We start from the raw sequence: 22,978 nt of genomic DNA on the forward strand, positions 1-22,978 counted from the left end.
TCCTGTTTGAGTTTTGGTAGTGTGTGGGTGTTGGGAATTTTTCCATTTCCTCCAGGCTGTATAGTTTGTTGGCATGTAATTTTTCATAGCATTCTCTAATAATTGTTTGTATTTCTGTGGTATTGGTTGTGATCTTCCCTCTTTCATTTTATCAACTATCTATTTCGGTCCTCTATCTTTTCTTTTTGAGAAGTCTGGCTAGGGTTTATCAATTTTGTTTATTTTTTTTTTCAAAAAACCAGCTCTAGATTTATTGATCTGTTCTCTCTTTCTCTTTTTTTTTAATTCTGTTAAAAATTCCTCTAAGTGTAAGGTTAGGCTATGTATTTGGGACCTTTCTTGCTTCTTGATATAGGCCTGAATTGCAATTATTTCCCTCTTAGGAGTGCCTTTGCTGCATCACAAAGAGTTTGGACTGTCATGTTTTCATTTTCATTTGCTTCCATATATTTTGTTAATTTCTTCTTTAATTTCCTGGTTGATCCATTCATTCCTTAATTGGATGTTCTTTAACCTCCATGTATTTGGGGTCTTTCCAAATTTTTTCTTGTGATTGATTTCAAGTTTCATAGTGTTGTGATCTGAAAATATGCATGGTATGATCTCAATATTTTTACTTGTTGAGGGTTTTTTTATGACCCACTGTGTGATCTATTTTGGAGAATGTTCCATGTAACTTGAGAATAATGTGTCTTCTGCTGCTTTTGGATAAAAAGTTCTGAATATATCTATTAAGTCCATCTGATCCAGTGTGTCATTCAGAACCATTTTCCTTATAGAATTTTTGCCTCAATTATTTGTTCATTGTTGTAAGTGGAGTGTTAAAGTCCCCTACAATCATGGTATTATTATCTATACATTTATTTATGTTTGTGATTAATTTATGTATTTGGGTCTCTGTTGGGGGCATAAGCATTGTTAGTTCTTCATGATGAGTAAACACCCTAATTATGATATAATGCTCTTCATCTCTTGTTACAGCCTTTAGTTTAAAATTTAGTTTGTCTAATGTAAATATGGATACCCGGCTTTTATTTGCCATCCAGTAGCATGGTAGATATTTGTCCATCCCCTCACTTTGAATCTACAGGTGTCCTCAGGTCTAAAATGAGTCTATCGTAGGCAGCATATAGATAGATCATTTTTTTTTAATCCATTCTGATACCTTATGTGTTTTGATTGGGGAATTTAGTCCATTTACATTCAGAGTGATTATTGGAAGATGGAATTAGTGTCATTGTGTTAACTGTAGGTTTCATGCTTGTTGTGATGTCTCTGGTCCTTTGTAGTCTTTGCTGCATTCCACTCACAGTCTCCCTTAGGATCTCCTGCAGGGTTGATTTAGTAGTCATGAACTCCTTCAGTATTTGTTAGTCTGGGAAAGCCTTTTCTTCTCCTACTATTCTGAATGATAGCTTTGTTGGGTAAAGGATTCTTGGCTGCATATATTTCTCAGTCATCACGTTGAATACCTCATGGTACTCCCTTCTGGCCTGCTCATTTTCTGTCCAGAGATCTGCTGCTAACCTGATTTGTCTTCCCTTGGTAGGTTAGGGTTTTCTTTTCCTTACTATTTTCAGGATTCTTTCCTTATCTCTGTATTTTGAAAATTGTACTACAATATTTCTTTGCATTGGCCTGCTTGTGTTGATTTTGTTCTCTGGTCTCCTGGATTTGGATGTCTGTTTCTTCCACCAGATTTGGGGATGTTTTCAGCTATAGTTTGCTCAAATAAGTCTTCTTCCCCTTTTCCCCTCTCCTCTTGGATTCCTATGATATGAATGTTATTATGCTTTATGGAGGTGCTGAGTTCCCTGAATCTACATATGTGATTCAGAATATTTCCTCCCCTCTTCTTTTCGGCTCTATTATTTTCCATTATTTTATACTCTACATCACTTATTCATTCCCCTATTTCTATTCTTGTGGTCATTACAATTAAACAGTTTTGCATCTCAGTTACAGCATGTTTTATTTGGGTCTGACTAGTTTTTATGTCTGTGATGTGGGACTCCATTGTCTTCTCTCTTTTTTTTTTTTTTTAGTTCAGCTGCTATCTTTATGATTGTTGTTTTAAATTCTGATTTAGGCATATTACTTATATATGTTTTGATTTGACCCCTAGCTGTGACCTCATTGTTCTTTCTTTGGGATGAATTCCTCCATCTTGACATTTTGTCAAGGTCTTTGCTTCTGTGTGTTAGAAAAGCCTGTTATGTTTCCTACTCTTGAGAGTAAAGGGTGTATTAAGAAGAGGTCATATTGTGTCTAGGGCCTCATGTTTCAGGAAGTGTCTCTGGTGATGCTATGTGCACTCTTTTGTTGTGTTTTGTCTGCTCTATCTCTCAGATCAGTTCTCTGCAGAGTTTTTTCTTGCCTGCAGTGGGGAGTGTTTGGACCTTGTCCACTGTGTGGTGAATTTAATAATTGTGTTTTTTTGTATGCTTGTTAAAAAAGGCTAGATCTTATTTCCTGTAGAGCTGAAGCTTTTCAGCACTCTATGGTCAGTAGATTTGTTGGGTGTGGGGGGATTTGTGCTGGTCTTCTGGAGGAGGGGCCTGCTGATGCTCTGACTCTCAGGCACACTTGCCATAGTAAAAAAGCACCCACAGAGCACAAAGGGGATGGGCTAGGTGTAAGGGCCTCAAGCCTCCACTGTGGTCTCTGTGATGCTCCCTGAACTCCATCTCTGCTAATGGGTGGGGGTAAAAATGGCATTATTCAGCTCTCTTGTCCCTGGAGAGGGGAGTTCATACCCCTCACTGTTCAGGAAGTTCTCACAGAAGAATAAACAGTGTCCCCTCATTTGTCTCAGGGTTCCTTCAGATCCCTGCCTTTACCCTGTCTATATCTGTGCCATCTGCTCACCTGATAGCACAATACTCCTGTGATTTACCTTAGGTATGCCAGCTGGGTTTCAAAACTCCAAAATTTAGGGACTGGGCATGGCATGGACCCATGCTGATCCTCTGGAGAGTCTTGCCATGCTGTGGCTGATGCCAGTTTGTCCCAGAACACACAAACACACAGGTGCTTGGAGTTTATAGCAAAGCACAGCAAAAAGCTGGCATCGAGGTTAGCTGTCCTCAGTAGCTTCCCCTCTTCCTTTTGCTAATGAACAGGGCAGCTCAATGGCTCCTGCTGACTCTTTTGTCCCCATAGAGGCAGTGCCACCTCTCCCACATGAGCTCTAAGAAGGGGAACTGTCTTTCCCAGTGTGGCTCAGGGGATCTTTTAGAGCACACTGTGTGCTTCCGGGCCTCTCCCCTCTTCCTCCACAGAAGTACCTCTATGCCCACCAGGCTCCACTCTACTATAGTGTGGAATTCTAAAACTTCAGACTTTGAGCTCTGTTGCTTGTGAAATTTGCAGTTATCAGCCATTCGCATGTTCCTTGTCAATGATTTTGGGGAAGTGTTTTTCCTGGCAAGTGCAATGCCTTGCATCCACCCTACTCTCTTGGACTCTCTCTTTCTTTCTTTCCTCTCTCCCTGATCATGGCTCCTGAGGATTCTTTTCTCCCCAAATCATATCTCTGCAACTCCTACTTTCCACCATGTGGCTTCTTTTCTACCTCTAGTTGTGCAATTTGTTCTCTCAGTCCTCAGAATGATTTCCTAGGTGTTCAGAATGATTTGACATTTATTTAGCTGTGTTTGAGGGATGAGTCAAGCATAAGGTCCTTCTACTACTCTGCCTTCTTAATTCCTCTCCTCTAAATATGCTCTTTTACCATCTCTAGTTTCATTGTTCTGGCAAATCATCTGCTGCATTGTTTTTCTTCCTTTATATACAACATGTCTTTTTTAATTAGCTGTTTCTAATTATCTTTTTTTTTCCCAGTTTTAAGCAATTTGATTATGATGTATATCAATGCAATATTCCTAAAGTCTCTTTTGCTTCGGGCTTACTAAGCTTCTTAGACTTGCAAGTTTATATTTTTTCATTAAGTTTTAAATATTTTCAGATATTTCTTAAAATAATTTTCCCTCCTTTATTGTCTTCTTTCAAGTGCTACAATTATACATGTAATAGGCCGGAACTTCTGATACTGTATTAAGTGTTGAGTTTTTATCCCTCTGCTTTAAATTTTAAATACTTTCTATTTCTATATTTTGTTTGTTTATTTATTTATTTAATTTGAGAGAGAGAGAGAGAGAGAGTGTGTGCAAATGAGGATAGAGGCAGAGGAAGAGAGAGAGAGAGAATCTTAAGCAGTCTTCATGCTGAGTGTACCCAATAGTGAGTGATACCCAACAGTATAATTGCTTGATCATGGGGTAGTTCTATTTTTAAATTTTTTGAAGAAGCTGCATACTGTTTTCCAGAGTCAAAGCACCAGTTTGAATTCCCATCAACAGTGCAAGAGGGCTCCCTTTTCTCCACATCCTCACCAGCACCGTTGTTTCTTGTGTTGTTGTTTTCATCCATTCCGTAAGGTGTGAGGTTATATCTCCTTGTAGTTTTGAGTTGAATTTCTCTGTTGATAAGTGATGATGAACACATTGTCGTGTATTTATTGGCCATCTGGATGTCTTTTTGGAGAAATATCTGTTCACATCTTCTGGCTCCCTTTATAGTGGATTATTTGTTTTTTTGGGTGTTAAGTTGTACAAGTAATTTATATATTTTTCATATTAACTCTTTATTTGATATGTCATTTGCAAAATATCCTCTGCCATTCTATAGGTTGCCTTTCAGTTGCATTATTTCCTTAGCAGTACAGAAACTTTTTATTTGGATGTGATACCAATAGTTTGTTTTTGCTTTTATTTCCCTTGTCTCAGGGGACCTCTCTAGAAAATAATTGCTACAGCCAATGTCAGAGAAGGTACTGCCTGTGCTCTCTTTTAGGATTTTTATAGTCCCAAATCTCAGATTTAGGTCTTCATTTTAACTTTATTTTTGTGTATGGTATAATGAATTGGCCCAATTTCATTCTTTTGTATGTGACTTGCCTATAGTTGTGAGCTCGTTTCTGTCTTTTCTATTTGATTCTATTGATCTATGTGTCTATTTTTGTACCAGTACCATACTGTTTTGATCACTACAGCTTTGTAAAATATCTTGACATCTGGAATTGTGATGCCTCCAGCTTTGTTTTTCTTTTCCAAGAGTGATTTGGCTGATCAGGGTCTTTTGTAGTTCCATTCAAATTTTAGGATAATTTGTTCTAATTCTGTGAAAAATGTTGTTGGTATTTTGATAGGAATTGCATTAAATGTGTAGATTGCTTTAGGTAGTATAGATATTTTAACAATATTTGTTCTTCCAATCCATGAGCATGGAACGTCTTGCCATTGCTTTATGTCAATTTCTTTCATCATTGTTTTATAGTTTTCAGAGTACATCTATTTGATTAGGTTTATTCCTAGGTATTTTATTATTTTTGGTTCAATTATAATTTGGATTATTTTCTTAATTTTTAAAAATGTTCATTATTTTTGAAAGAGAAAAAGAGAGATAGAGCACAAGCGGGAAAGGGGCAGAAAGAGAGGGAGACACAGAATCCTACCCAGGCTCCAGGCTCTGAGGTGTCAGGACAGAACCCAATGTGGGGCTCAAACTCACAAACTGTGAGATCATGACCTGCACCAAAGTTGGATGCTCAATTGACTGAGCTACTCAGGTGCCCCAATGGAATTGTTTTCTTAATTTCTGTTTCTGTTACCTCATTACTCGTGTATAAAAATTCAACAGATGTCTCTACATTGATGTTGTATCCTGCAACATTACTGAATTAATTTATCAATTCTAGGAATTTTTGGTGGAGTTTTTCAGATTTTCTATATATAGTATCATGTCATCTACAAATAAGGAATGTTTTATTTATTCCTTACAGATTTAGATGCCTTTTATTCTGATTTCTGTGGCTAGGACTTGCAGTACCATGTTGAATAAAAGCGGTGAGAGTGGACATCATGTCTTGTTCCTGACCTGAAAGGAAAACCCCATAGCTTTTCCCCATTGAGGATGATATTAGTTGTGAGTTTTCCATATATAGCCTTTATTATATTGAGGTATGTTTATCTAAATCTACTTTGTCAAGGATTTTTATCATGAATGGATGTTGTATTTTGTCAAATACTTTTTTGGCATCTATTTAAATGATCATATGGATCTTATCCTTTCTTCTATTGATGTGATGTTTCAGGTTAATTGATGTGTGAATTCTGAACCACCCTTGCATCCTGGGAATAAATTTCATTTAATCATGGTGAATGATTTTTTAATGTATTTTTTTATTCATTGCTAATATTTTGTTGAGTACTTTGCATTTATGTTTATCAGAGATATTGGCCTGTAGTTCTTTTTTTTAGTAATTTCTTTAACTGGTTTGGTATCATGGTAATGCTGGCCTCATAAGATAAATTCAGAAGTTTTCTATTTTTTTAAATAGTTTGAGAAGAATAGGTACTAACTCTTATTTAAATATTTGGTAGAATTCACTTGTGAACTCATCTGGCTCTAGACTTTTTTGCTGTGACTTTTTGGTTGTTGGTTTAATTTTGTTGTTGGTAATTGGTCTTTTTTTATATTGCTGCTTTTATTTTTTTTTCTTTATCACTATATTTTGCCATTTTAATTATAATATATCTTAGTGTGGATCTGCTTTTGTTGATTTTGTTGGGGGCTCTTTGTGCCTTCTGGATTTGGATATCTGTTTTCTCCCCCACATTAGGGAAGTTTTTATCTATTATATCTTTAAATAAATTTTCTGCCCCCTTTTATCACTCTTCTTATAGGGCTTATATAATGGAAATATTATTACATTTGATAGAGTCACTGAGTTCCCTAAGTCTAGTCTCATTTTACATAATTATTTTGTCTCTCTTTTGTTCAACTTGATTATGTTCCATTACTCTATCTTCTATGTCATTATCTCATTCCTTTGCTTCTTCTAGCCTACTGTTCATTTCATTAAGTGTGTTTCTCATTTCATTTATTGAACCTTTTGTCTCTGCTATTTTACTCCTTATCTCTGTGTTAAGAATCTTACTCATGCCTTCCACTCTTTTCTCAAGTCCAGTGAGTATCTTTATAATTATTACCTTAAATTCTCTATCAGACATTGTCCTTATATCTGTTTTGCTTAGATTTCTGGCCATGACCTTGAGGCCTTCTTTCACTTGGTACAATTTCCACTGTCTCTGTCTTCTCATTTTTCTCTAAGTCTCTGTTTCTGTGTGTTAAGAAAGTCAAGTATATCTCCTGTTCTTCAGGGTTATGACTTTATGAAGAAGAGCTCCTGTAGTGCCCTGCAGTGTAGTGTATCCTATTCCCTAGGCTTGGTGTTTCAGGGAGTGTCTCGAGTGTGTGTTGCACATGCTCTGCTATTGTATTCTGGCCACTGTATCCTTCAGGCCAGTCATTTCCAGAAGCTCTCTTTGCCTTTTGTGGGTAATGTCTGGTCCCTGGTCTTAATTGGTGCATTGCAACTAGATGTGTTCTGATCTGCTTGTGAAACGAGATGTGTCTCCACCACCACTGGGACTAAGGCCCTGCAAAACTTTCAGGTCAGGTGATATGATGTGGGCCAGGGTTTGGCCCTGTCTTCTGGGAGAGGGAGCCCAGGGCACTGGGACTGAGGCAAGCCCACATAGCTAAAACATAACTGGGAAATGGTTTCACCAGAGGGTGAGGGACTGGGGCTTGGTGTAAGCAAGTTAGGTAGTGAATATTGCTGTGCTGGTTCTCACAAGTGGCTCTATATTTATATTGAGAGTCAGGGGAGGGAAATGGCACCTGCCAATTCTTTTTCTCTGGGAGGGGGTCTCTCCATGAATGCTACTTGTCTATGACAAGCTTCAAGCTTGGAGAAGAGCAAATAACCTCCCAGTGTGTGCCCCCTGCACTTTTCAGATCTCTGTTTCCATGTTGTATGTCCATAGGCTGTTTGCCCTGCCCTCTCTCCAAGAGCAACCCAAATGCCTCCAGGCTGCCCGTGATCCATGCCCATTGACCATTAAAACTCTAGGCTTTAAGCCCTCCTGATTGCCAGAACTCGTGGAGTTTGGCCCCTCTGGCTTTCCAAGCCAGTTTTTGGGAATTCATCTTCCCTGTGTGGGCTCCTCTGTGTGTTATTCTGTTGGAATATCAGAGCCCAGAATCATTTTATTTACAAATTGCTTCTTTCCTCTTACTTACTGTTGTCATTCACATCAGCCTGTGGCAAATATTGGTTAAATACTCCCAATCCTGTTTACTTTTCCTGGGCACACACAATGTTATTTCCTAGGCCACCTATGTAGTCAGTTCCAGGTCATGGAAAGTCATTTAGCTAACTGATGTAACTAAATGTGACATATAATAATTTGAGTTTTGGCCCTTATTATTTCCGGAGAAATGTTTAGATAATCCTCTTTTTCACACCCATGCTGCTGGAAATAAAGAATTTTGAGATGATGGTGTGCCATGATAAAGAAAGTTGACACCTTCAGTCAACTGGTCAGAAGAGAGATGGACGTCCAAAAGGATTCATCTCAAATAAACAAGATTGTGACTGGAATGAGACATAAACTTTTATTGGGAAAAGCCTCTAATTTTTGTTGTTGTTAAAGCTGCCAGAACTGTTATCCTTAGCAATGAAATGCCAAATCCTTTTCTTGCTTCCTATTGGTCCCTTGCAGAAGTTATACTCTTTGGGGATCCTTTTTTGCATTTATTTATTTGTCTGTCTTTGCTTTTAGACTATAAACAATCTGAGAGCAGTGTCTAGGTTTCAATTCAGATAAATATATAATAAATATTATGAATAGAAATAAATACATATATATACACATATATACGTATAAATATAATAAATATATATACAATATGTATGTATATACATATATATGTAACTCATATATATATATATAACTCATATATATATATATAACTCATATATATATATATATATATATATGAGTTTCTCTTTCATACACACACACTGATTAATTAACTTTGAATATACAGAACAAAATAGGTTTGTTTGTTTTGTTTTGGAAGATGGCAGAAGAGTAGGAGGACCCCAGGCTTGCCTGGCCCCACAAATACAACTAGATACTATCAAATCATCCTAAATACCACAGAAGTTGACCAGAAGACTGGCATAAAAAGACTCCACAACTAAAGGCAGAGACAAGGGCTACTGAAGAAGGTTGAAAGTGAAGAGACATGCTTGGGAGAGAACTAAATCAAGGTCACCACAGTGGGGAGGGAGCAGTGGTCTTGGAGAAGGGTGAGAGACAGACTGGCACATAAGGGAGCCCACACTCTTAGTTAATTGAAAAGCAGTGGTAATTATGAAAGGTTAAAAAACTCATGCTAGAGGGGTGCCTGGGTGGCTCAGTTTAAAGCATCCAACTCTTGATTTCAGCTCAGATCATGATCTTGTGGTTTGCAAGATTAAGCCTCATGTTGGGCTCTGCACAGGCAGAGTGGAGCCTCGTTGGGATTCTCTCTCTCTCTCTCTCTGCCCCCCATTCTCTGTCTCTGAAAATAAATAAATAAACATTAAAAAATTCATGTTGGAGAAATATGTGAGGTAACCAAAGAAATATATTAATTAAGTGAGCAGAATTTTGTAAGTTTTGTTTTATTTGGTGGTACAAAGTGATTAAGTCATTAACCCAAGCATTTCACAAATGAAAAGTATGAAGGATGAGAATCAAAGTCAATTTCTAAGGAAAGAGACATAGAGCTTGGTGATAAAAAATAGGATAAATAGAAGGGAGAATTTAAAAATAGCCAAAAGTCAACTTAATCAAAATCCTTATGGAGAACAGTGATCATGTACATATAGAATTCCCTGAGCAAACTTAAAAAAATTAGAGGATTATACCAAGTTTTATTGGTGATAGAAGTAATGATGTTATACATTTTTCCTCAAAGGCATATGAATAGAAGAGCAAGGGAACAAAAGGAGAAAAGTGTGTCATAGGTGAAATGAGTTTGTTCTCCCAGAATAGAAAAGAATTCCTTACATCATTTAAGGATTCTGTATCAGTAGTTTATAATATCCTTCTGGTATACTGTTATCATGTATTGAAAAGTTTCAAACTATAAAATCATTTAAGCTGCACAAAATTAGGAGTTAACATTCTGTATGTGACTAAGTAGTCACAGGAGTATTTAAAGAGAAGTGGAAATGTCAAGAACATAAATTAGCTTTTACTTCAGTGGAAGTCTTGACAAATGCGAGAACATAACTTTTGAATATGGGGCAAAAATTCCCTTTAGCTACCATTAACAGGTTATCAATGTCCTATCCTTAAACATGAGAGGGGTTTATCTGAATACAAAATATATTAGTATTACCCAAAATATCTTCCTGTTATTTACAACCATCAACCAATACACACACACACACACAGAGTGATGTGCAAAAAATGCATATGTATATAATCATGTGAACCTATGCTTGAAAATATTTATTTGATTAGAAGTTCCTGTGACCTACTTGTAAATAATAGCTGCTATTTTATTGAACACGACTTTATAAACACCTATTATATGTTTACACATAGTATTTCTTTTCATTTAATGAATACAACAGCACTTTATTTTACCACTGAGTTTACTGACATTTTGATAAAGATTAGGAAAAGTGTTTTGTTACTGGAATATTAAGCATTAACTTTTGAACATGAATTCAAACAACTTTCACAGGTATGTGAAGAAGACTTAATGGAGACAGGAGAAAATTGAAATGTCTATTGTTTGAAATCAGGACAGTTTTTCTAATAAAACTTAACTGATAATATATTCTTTCTCCTAAAAACAAATTAATCTTCCCTGTAGTTGAATAAGAAACAAAGAGAATAACAGATACCCAAGGTTTTTAGGTGAAAAAAAGATATGATTGGGGAATGAAGTTAGTATTGGTCTGGAATATTTATTTTGCTTATGTATATTACTATTGTGCAATACAGGTAAAGTGGCAAGCAAAACTATAAGAGACACAAGTGAGATCTTTGGTCCCATGGCCACTTGGCTGGTTTTAAGAATTATCAATGAGCCAGGTGGTTTTAGAGTTGCCATAAGACACTCATAATCAGGGAGGGAAAAAGCTTTGAAAAGGTGATTGCAGAAGGGAATATAAGAAAATTCAAGATAGTGAAATTTATTGCTTATTGTAGCATTGAGCAAATTAATCATCATATATATTAATAGACTGTACTAAGTACAATGTCTAAATCCAAGATAAAAATTATACAAATATTCTGAATTGGTAGAGATAAGTGTGTAGGATATAAAGAGATAAGAAAAGCATAACAGTGAACATATAATAGTAGCAATAAGAACAATAGTTATAGGTTTGCATATTGACATTTAGATTTTCTTAAAACTTTGTGTTTTTATGTAACTTTCCTGGAGAAACCTTCATACAGAAAAAAAAAACAAAAAAAACAACTATTGGGGTAAGAATAAATGTAAGGCTGAAAATAAATGATCAGTCCAAGTGTTAGAAGTATGATCAAGACCAGGGCTGAAATTTACTTAATTACCATAAGACATTGAAACATTAGGCCTTATTATTATAACAATATTGTAGGGTATATTGGAGATATCACATAAAAATAAAATTATTTAATTATGTCATTACTCTAGACATTTATTACAGAGAATGAAAAATTAAGGTACTAAGCAGGTATTTCTGATTATTTTAACATCATTAATTTATATACCAAATAAATACTTCCAGGTCTTCAGAAAACTATGGCTAATGGCAGTGTAAGGTATGATAATATTATAAGTTCAAAGTCTGAAATAACAGGAAAATATTTTAAAAATATATTACCAACCTCATTTCAAGGAAAGAAATGTTTCCCTTTTAACAAGGAAAGACAAGGGCACCTGAATGGCTCAGTCGGTTAAGTGTCCTGCTTTGGCTTAGGTTATGATCTCATGGTTGGTGAGTTCGAGCCTCACCTTGGGCTCTGTGCTGAAAGCTCAGAGCCTGGAGCCTGCTTTGGATTCTGTATCTCCCTGTCTCTCTGCCCCTCCCCTGCTTGTGCTCTGTCTCCCCCTGTCTCTCTCTGTCTCAAAAATAAACAAACATTGAAAAAGATTTAAAAAAAAAAAACAGGAAAGACATAAGGATAATTTTAAAGCAGAAAAATAAATTATTTTAACAATTATTCATTCACCAGTGTTTCTTTTTATTCTCTCTGAAAACACATAGTTTGTAAGACTTATCAAGATGGAAGGAGATGCAGAATATCAGTGAAACCAAAAATTTCACAGTAGTACTTTTTGTAACACCTAATAGGTTTAGAAACAGTCAGGCTGAAAATAAGTTTCAGTCATTTGAGTTAAAACTTGGTTAAATATGTTCCATACACTGATCTGACTAGGGGAACAATTTTCCCAGTTCCAGACAGATTGTGTGTCAGATGGAATGATTTATAATATAGGTCCCTTAGCTTTTCAGTTTATGCTTGGTATTATTTATTTCTACTTGACCCTTATAAGTGAAAAGTTGCTTAGCTTAATTTTGTTCTACTATACCTACATGACTTTTTGGAAGTACTAAACAACAGTTCTCTAACTTTATTTTTTTTCTAATAAACTTCTTTGTAAAAGTCTCTGAAAGGTCTAAACACATGATGGAAATATTATAAATGATGTCCAGTTTAAGATTGAAGAAAATGTCAAGTGGTTCTTCATATTAGAACTTGTTCAATGAGGTTTTCTAACCTATTCAGAAGGGAAAGTAAAGAAAATAAGATTTGTACATTCTACCCTTTCTAGCAGAGTAATAGGTGTTCCTGCAAAAAAGATAACAGCAGAGAATCTTTCCTGTTGAGTAATATCAGTCAGAAAGTCAGATGATGGTTGGTACTATATGGTGTACAAGATGATGAAATGCATCAGGGTTTAAGGGCAGTGTTAGGAAAAATAGAAAATGGGAGTTGATCAATCATATGAACGTTGAAATGCCTCAGGCTGATTTCCAGTAGTCTTCTTTTCCAAGTACAGGCCAAATAAAGAAATTGTATTATTTAACTGTGAAGAAAAAAATACATCTGTTTGGTTTTGGTTTTGTTTTTCAGAAGATAGATTAACTGATACTTATAAGGGTAAGCTATTGGCTTAAAAATGAAGTTATTGCTAATGATACACAATTTTTCCAATGATTGAATAATTAAATCTCACAGTTCAGATTATATACTAGATAATTTAAGAAATGCTTGGTAATTGCAAGAAAACTGATTGGTGGCATTGGTAGTTTATATAATATGGCAGAGAGCTTTCTTCTACAATATTCATTGTTTCTTTCTTTCCACAATAATGAGTGTTTAACCTGATTGTGGTCTATGAAAGAAAAGGCTATATTTAACAAGTTGCACCACATTTATGTGAGATCACATGACTATGTTCCTGGCCAATGGAATATTCTTAGAAACATGAAATATAAGTTTGTAGGAAATCTACTTCAGAGACACTTACTGTATGCATTTTGCTCGCTTTTTTACCCTGTTTCTTACATTTTGCTGCTTGGAGAGGACCAGGATTAACTTATTCCCAAGAAGATGCATGAAATGTGGGTTCTTGAGGACTCTGTGGATTCCAGTTCCATCCTTGCCCTGATCACTTAGCTCTATAATTTGTTTACAAAGAGAGAAAAAGGTTTTATATCTTGTTTCAAATACTCTTCTTTTCATCATTCAAATTTAATATTATTCTACCTGAAGCAGAATTGAGCATATGGAAATTGTGAGGGTTTTTTTTTTTTTTTTTTTGGTGTATAACAAAGTCCCACAAATAAAGGAAAACTCAGGCTGGAAGCAGCTCATCTGAAAACAGAAGTGGAAAGGAGTATAGCTTTCCAAGGAAGAATTTGTCTGTCTGCTGCCTGAAATCTATACTGCTGAAGGGTGCAGCTACTTTGCAATCTTAGAGAATTTAAAATATTTGTTGCATCTGGATACCAAATTGAAGCATACACAAAAACAGTGACAAAGAAAAGCAATCCTTAACAGGACGTGACTATTGCCCCAAATTTTCTTGCAAGAAGTTTTAATGAATATCTCTCTCAAATAGAAAGACATAAGTAAAGTAGTAGCAAAGAACTGGCTAAAGCTGCCACCTTACCACTGATGCCAAAAGGAAGATAGCAAGAAATGTAAAACTTAAAACTACCTCTAAGCAAGATCTTTAACTGTGGTTACTTGCAAATATCTACTAAGTTTTGGGTGGAATTATGTTGCCAAAGATAGGCCTGGTCAACGTAAGCTTGGATTTAAACCTCTAATTCAACCCTTCGAGCCTCCACTTTGCACCAGCAGAAAGGAGCTGGTTAAAGTTGTTGAGATTTCAGAAGTGAATACTCTTTAATGGTAACTTCAGTTTTGCCTATAGAGGTCAAAGACATGGAGGGACTACTTAGAAATGAGAACCAGAAAATATAGCAAGAAATGAGCAAATTTATCTGCCCCCACAGAATAGGATCAGAAGCTTCTGGATGGATGTAAAAAATAAAATATATTACTAAGAAAACAGATATTTCTATTTGTGCACAGCAAGCTGTGATCATATTTGTAGACAATGAATGCCAGTTACTTATCCTCTTTTCCAGGTGGCAGGTTTTATTGACGTTACCTTATTTTTACCTTACCATCACCCATCACACACTGGGTGGGATGGGTGTAGGGGAAAGCAGGGTTTTTTTTGCCCCTTAGAGGTCTCTGGACCATGAGAAACCACATTCACACTAATAAAGAGAAATGGCTGATACCCCAAAACTCAGCTTTTAGTTGGAGGCAGAAACTGGATGAGACTTTATTGGTATTTCTCTCCTTTTAAAGTATATTGAGTATATGCTACAGTGTGTAAAAAAAATGCAGTTCACAAATATTGGAGAAGCCAAAACGTAGGATTCTGTAAAAAAAAAAAAAAAAAAACAAAAACAAAAAGAAGAAGTTGTACTGTTATACCTGTTTCTCATGTCTTCCATATTAATACAAAGTTCATCTGTTTATAGAACAGAAGTTCATCCATCTACATGCGACTATGGCCGTGTGACTGTCTTGGCCAAATATCAGGTTTTATATTATGCAAAGATATCTATGAGACAGTAGTGCAGTTTTTTGGTTTTGTGTTTTGTTTTTAGGTTTAAAGATCAACTGATGCTTACCTTTACAAGCATCTCTATTTTTTCTTCTTGATTCTTGCAATATAATCATAATGGTAGGGACTTCATTTTGGACCATTAGGGTTAAGGCATATCCTAGAGATGGTGCAAAGCTACAATAAGTCCCTATGAAGGATGTCCAGTGTTTAACTAGGGAACTGATAGAGCTTGAAACTTCTACCTCTGGGTGACAATTTTAATAGTTTCCCTATGCTCTGTTCCTTTACAAAAGCATTCAAAATCTATTATGTTTTATGAAAATCTTCCATCATAAACAGTATTAATATAATTGTAAAGTAATGTAAGCATATTATTTGCACCATAGTTCTTGAATTTCTAATTTAGTCCAATTAATTTTCATTCATTTTAAAAGATAAGGTGCTAGGTGTCAAAAACACAAACATAGTATTATCTGTAATACAAATACAAAAATACAAATATGGATTATCTATATAAAGACATATAGTGTAGTAAGAAATATAAATATGAGTAGAAAATTTCGATGAAATGAGTGCAGAGATAGAGAGACGCACATTCTGGAACAGAGATGGCAGGCCCATCCTAGGGAAGTTTAACTCTTTTTTTGCCCTCTGCCTCCACATTGAATTGATGACCAAGTCCTGGTAACTCTGCCACCTTAAAGTTTTGATTATCTGCTCTTTCCTTACCTTGCTCACCAGTAATGCCATAGTTTCAGATTTCATCACCAGGGATTCACATGTTTCTGAGCAGTTGTCTCCTAGCTTCTCATTCTCCACAATGTTTCCTTCACTCCGTCATAAACAATAATAATCCATTATTATTTTCAATAATATTGATATTAATTGATTAATATTATCATTAAAATACTTCGTTATTTTTAAGATACACTCAATATTTTACTAACCAGAAGGCTTATTCTCTCTATTGAGCACAAATAGTTGACTATTTAAAGAGAAAAACCTGGAGAGTACCATTTACTTTTAACGAACACTTGATTTAAAAGGATATATTTCAGGGGTGCCTGGGTGACTCAGTCGGTTGAGCATCCGACTCTGGATTTCAGCGCAGGTCATGATCCTAGGGTCATGGGCTCAAACCCGTGTTGAGTATGGAGTCTACTTAAGATTCTCTCTGCTTCCGCCCCTCCCCCACTCACATGTGTGCACGTGCTTTCTCTCTCTCTCTAAAATTGATTAATTAATTAATTAATTATGTAATTAAAAAAATAAAAAAATAAAGTGATGTATTTTTAATTCTAGAAAATTATAAAATATAAATACTTCTCAAAAGTAACTACCATTTTAATTCATTTATGCAATATTAACTACTCATCAGACTTTACTTACATAGCTGTAGTTTCAGAGGCAGAAATGTGGTACATATTTTGTTGAAAATAAGTTAATATTTCTTAGCATTACAGACAAATTTCTCTAAAATAAAAACTCTAGATTGTTAATTAAATGATCATTTATATGACTATTTTGAAAGGCAATTTGAAATGTGTACAAAATTGTTAACTTTTGAATAAAAACTTCTATGTCAACATTATTCTCTTACTGTGTGATTGGAAAATAAAGGAAAAACTGCAAAGATTTAGATTACATTCACTGAAGCATTTTTATTATAGTAAGAAATAGAAATATCAAAGCAGTTGATTGTTAAATAATTTAGGGTGCATTTGTACATTGAAATACCAGACAGCCACTAAAAGTTATGACGAATAATAAAATTTATTATGCTATGCACTGTATATTCCCATTACTCAAAAAGATGTAAAATGTATTTTTAAGTAAAAACAGTAGGTTATAAAACAGTATATATAGCATGACTCCAGGTTTATGAAATGTGTAGGTATATATATGTAGAGGTTAAACACAACTAATATATACTGAGGACTAACTCTGCAACTGATACTGAATTATGGGCTTTATAAACATCATTTTATTTATTTATGATATTAATGTTATTAAAATTTGAAGATAGACACGACTCTCAGAGACTAAATTTCATGTACAAAATCACAAGACTGCCCAGTTAGTGGTAGAGTTGACACTGAAACTAAAACTGACTTAATGAGAAAGTCCACACTTTTAACAAACCGACAACATGTATGTATGCACATTATGACTACGGAATGTAAAAAGCAAGCCTCAGAGTATACATAGAAAAATATTTCTGGAATAGTTTACCCAATAAAATGATCTCTACTAACTAGTGTAAAATCTGGAATTGTAGCTTATATCTCACAACCACTTCAACCTCATTTCCCAAGAAAGTTAACAGTGTCAAGAAAGATTAGACACAGCCATTAAAAAGTCAGTGCTGGATGAGGGGATGATGAGAGGTTACATCGGTGAACTTAGATTATGTCTGAGAAAATAGTTTATGTATTCACTCTGCTACATATGAATATGTCTATAATGTTGTTTTGAAATCAGTGAAAACAAAAATTGCTTAAAAGCAAGTGTAGGCAGGGGCGCCTGGGTGGCCCAGTCGGTTAAGCATCTAACTGCGGTTCAGGTCATGATCTCACAATTTGTGAGTTTGAGCCCAGTGTTGAGCTCTGTGTTGATAGCTCTGAGCCTGGAGGCTGCTTCAGATTTGGTGTCTCCCTCTCTTTGCCCCTCCCCCACTCATGCTCTGCCTCTCTCTAAAATAAATGTTGAAAAAAATTAAAAAGAAAAAGAAAGTGTACGAAATACAGCAAATATTTAATTTGGTTTAAAACAGTGGCTCTGCTTAATTAGTTTCTCCTGTTTTAATTGTTCTGGTAAGATTTTGTCTACTCCCATCCTTAGTCATAAAAAAAAAAAAAAAAAAAAGGAATCTGAGAGAGGGCACCAGGTGTTCATCAGGACTTCAGTATGTTCCTGGCTCATTTCATTTACTATTCCATAGCAAATGAAAGCTCAGGCAGTCCAGCCCCATTTTGCAGAAATTAAACAGGAAGGGCTGACTTTAATTGCTTTGCAAGTCTGTTGTTATTGAATGACTTGCATAGATGGGTTTGAAATTTATTGGCAAGCAGCTTGATTGTCAGAGCTTAATCTCCAGTTAACAGTTCCCTCTGACTCTGTTCTGCATTCAGCAGGGCTCCCTCAGCTCAGATGGAAATGCACAGAAACCCCCGTTCTTTCAGGCTTTTCTAAGCAAAGAATGTCCCCAGTGCCAAGCCTATTTCGATATAATAGAAATGGCATTAAAAATCACTAAACTCATTTAACCCGGCACATTGTGTGTTTGTTCAGAATGATTTTTCAGTCACTTTTTACTCTTTGGTATAAGAAAAGAGCATTGAAGCCCATATGTTCCCACAGTTTCATAGCTGAGATGAAGCTGCTGAAAAAAAGGTAACAAGCAGGGAAATGTTTTGTCGAAAACCATAATGCACTTCTGCGAATATTCCACAGAAATACACTCCCAGGGATAAAAATTAGTACCCAGAATATTCCACTCCAGTTAACTGTTCAACCTATATATTGCTAAATTGTTCTGATATGAAATTTTAAAAATAAGAGAAGAAGAAAGAACTTCTATGAAGAAAGTGAATATAAAATATAGCTAGGAAATTGTAAGGACACAGAAAATTACATATATATACATATATACGCATATATATGTGTGTATATGTATTTCTGACTATATATATATATATATATAGCCAGAAAAAAAAGTTTTTTAATCTTTTTCAATGTTTACTTATTTTGAGAGAGAGAGAGACAGAGTATGAGTGGAGTAGGGGCAGAGAGAGAGGGAGACACAGAATCTGAAGCAGGCTCTAGGTTCTGAGCTATCAGCACAGAGCCTGATGTGGGGCTCGAACTCACAAACTGTGAGATCATGACCTGAGCCGAAATCAGATGTTTAACCAACTGAGCTACCCAGGTGTCCCTATAGTCAGAAAAATTTTTAAAAAACAGCAGGAAACCCTTCCACATATTAAGAACCATTAAGTTGTAAATAAAAATACACAGTGAAGGAAAATACAAGCATTATATCCATAATAGTCTCTTGGATAGCTCCTTTCCTTTAGGTGGATACAGGTAATCAGTCATCTCATTTTAACTGTATCTTTCAAAGTTTCAAGGTAAAAAAATATATATATATAAATACAAATTATAATATATATATTTATTTTAAAATACATTTATTTAAAATACATTTATTTTAAATATATTTATTATTAAATATATTATTTATATTTAATAATAAATAATATAAATTATTAAATATATTAAATATATTTATTTTAAAAATATGTATATTATCATTTGTATATTCTACCTATCTAATATCATGAAAATTACTAAGAACCTCTGAAATCTGCCATAGAAAATTTGAGTGACTCCAGAGTGTTATGGAATCTGGTCTAGCATAATTTAAGAAACCAGCAGGCAAGAAGGAACCAGATAACAAAAAAAATTTGGAAAGAAAGAAGAGAACCACACAGGTAAAAGCCCTAATTATGTAGCCAGTGGTCGTATCCTGTTGTTTCATTTATTAATACTTGAGTATTTTTTTTCTGCTGTCCCCTGGTAATTACCACTTATACCATTTGCTCTTTGCTAGTACAGGCAATACAACATTTATGTTAAAATATTTATTTATTTGAGCATACTTGACATACAATGTGACATTAGTTTCAAGTGTACAACATAGTAATTTGATAAGTTTATACATATATGCTATGTTCACCATAAATGGAGCTATATCTGTCACCAAACAACACTATTATACTATCATTGACATATTCTTTATGCTGTTCCTTTTATTCCCACGACTGATTTATTCCATAACTGGAAGCCTGTATCTTCTTCTCCCGTTCACCTACTTTGCCCATTCCCCTCACTCCCGCCCCTCTGGCAACCATCAGTTTGTGCTCTGTATTTATAGGTCTGATTCTGTTTTTTGTTTGCTTATTCATTTTTTTTTTTTTTTTGGATTCCACATATGAGTGAAATCATATGGTATTTATCTTTCTTGGTCTGACTCATTTCACTTAGCATAATATCCTCTAGTGGCACATCAAAATAATTACTTAACTTTAATGATCTATCAAAACTCAAGATCAAAGATAGATACCTCAAAGTAAGCACGTTGAGAGAGCTAACATTGTTTTAGATTATATTTTAAGTAACTAGTAATGGCTTCTAATTTTTGATATTACAAAATAAATGAGAAAGAGAGAGAGAGATAAGAAGGAATGGTAGGAGAAATGAAAAGGAGAGATGAAAATGCAAGAAAAGAAGAAAAGGAAAGGGAAAGAAGAAGAGAAGAATGAAAGAAAGCAAAAGAAAATAAAAGAAAAAATGAGAGACAGAAGAAAAAAATGAAAGAAGGAAGGAAAGGAAGTAAAAGTTGAAATGATATAGGTCATCCCTATTCACTGTAGGATTATTTGTAGTATTAAAGACTATTGTGACCCAAATATACATAAATAGAGTACTGGGGGAAAATGTTGTATTATTTCTGATACAGTGATATAGCATTATAAAAAAAAATAAAGCAATCTTTCCTTAATTAAAAAAAAAATCTTTCCTTGTAACAAGTGACCTTCATATACTGTTGCATTAAAAAAAAAAAAAAAAAGTTTTGTTCAGAGTATTTACCCCATACTGACATAAAGGAGGAAAGAATATGAACATATATGCATATATTTATTTTGTATTTATTTAAAAATTTTTTAAATCTTTATTTATTTTTGAGAGGGAGACAGAGTGTGAGCAGGGGAGGAACAGAGAGGGAGACACAGAATCTGAAGCAGCCTCCAGGCTCCAGGCTGTCAGCCCAGAACCTGATGTGAGGCTCAAACTCACAAATCGTGAGATCATGACCTGAGCTGAAGTTGGCCACTTAACCAACTGAGCCACCCAGGCACCCCCATATTTTTATATTTATTTAATTTTATATTTATTTAATTTTATATTTATTTATTTATATATTTAAATTAAAACTAAAAGATATATTTCTGATATAGATAAAGCATTAGGAAAGACATGGCAGAAATAGCATAATGTGAATGTACACTTTTATATAGCTTGAATTTTATGATTTTGTAAATATATCAAATAATTAAAGAACAAGAATTATAAATAATAAAAAATAACCAACTCTAAAAACTAATAGAAAAATATCATAAAATGAAATAATTTTAGCTACATATCAAATTGAAACCTAACTTCACAAATAATTACCTCAAACATTTTTAAAGGATAGTAGTTTGATTGCACATTTATGGTGTGATAATTTAAGAATGATAAATAAGTTGTAAAGGTATAATAAACTGCACCTAGTAACTTTATTGTTTGTTTTAACACTGGTATTTCTATTTTGTAACTATAAGAGGTATATTGAAGGACAACATAAATATTTAATTATGTTAAATATTGTTCAGAACTGATCATTACTAGAGATTGATTTCAGGTGTAACAGTATGAAGAGTTCTGTTGACCTGCTTCCCAAGGAAATTAGTGAAAATGATGTTAAAAAAAGAATTCAAAGCCTCTGTAAGTGTTCCTAAGGACAAATAGTAAATGAAGGAATATATATGCAAGAAAATCTATAAAAATTCAGTAAGAAGTGTAAAAGTCTGTGGTATTGAACCAGTACTACTTCCCCATCCTCTCAGCTCATTGAGGTGGAGACTCCCTTCCAGATGCTGCAGCAAATAACACATCCAGTCTTCACTTCTCAGTTCCCAGCTATAAAGCGCTCTTCTTCAGGGGAACACGATTTCAGCACTTCTCATTGTGGCCTCATTAACCTGTTGCTGAGGCTATGCTCCTGACAAGTACAATTAAGAGGTGGGGGCTTCCTTCTAATTAACTCTCACTCTTCAGTGTCTCTACCTTGAACAAGACACATTGAGAATACTGGGATCCCAATGACACTTGCCTGACTCATGAGGGGGTGGTTCAATGCCAGGAGAGCTAAGGTCAAAGACCTTAGGCTTCTGCCCTCCTCTACCAAGTACTCAGCTCCAAGAGTCATTGAAGAGAAGTTTCCCATTATCCCCACCTTCAACTCCTAACCCCTGACTCAGAAATGTTTTGGCAAGAAGGGGACAAAAGAGAAGCAGGCCATAAAATGCAAAACTCCTAATTTCGTTCCAAAGGAACTGATTTCATTTGCAGTAGAGCTTAGACATGTTTAAGCCTATGGGTACTGTTAAGAACAGTGGAGAATGTGAAAGGTAATTGGGAAAAAAAATCCATGACTCTAATAAAGACATGTCTTACAGTATAGGATGGATAGTCTGTAGGAGGGAAGTGGAACTGAGCTAGCTAGGAAGAAACCTTCTGGCATGGAACAAACATCAAAGAATGACCTCAGAAACAATTCCTTCAGAGAATCCACACTTTGATTGGATTAGCTTGTAGAAGAATTTATTTGCCAGGTCATTATTGAAAACAATGGAGCAGTCTGCTAGTAATTAGTGGAGTTTAACAGCTGGGTATGATAAGAGAAAGAGTGGAAAAGACCCCCACCAGTATCAAAGTCACCCCAAGTTAACCTTGGCATACCTATGGCTGCTCCTCCATTATAGCAACATGAGACTTAACACTGTTGGAGAAGGAAGATAGACTTCAATAACAGAATCCAGCTATTCATTAGATAAGCAAACAAAAATGAAAATAAACACAAAAATAAGAGAATAATAAGCCTCACGGATAAGGGAACAACTGAGATTTACTCTAACATATTACATAGAATGTTTAGATTTCAATAACAAAATTAAGATATATATAGATAGATAGATAGATAGATAGATGTGTGTGTGTGTGTATGCATCTATATACACATATATATAGGTATACATATATATATATATATATATATCAGACAATAGAAAAAGTAATAGAAAATAAAAATATA

This window comes from Panthera tigris, chromosome D1, assembly GCF_018350195.1.
Source record: "Panthera tigris isolate Pti1 chromosome D1, P.tigris_Pti1_mat1.1, whole genome shotgun sequence".
Classification (NCBI taxonomy): domain Eukaryota; kingdom Metazoa; phylum Chordata; class Mammalia; order Carnivora; family Felidae; genus Panthera; species Panthera tigris.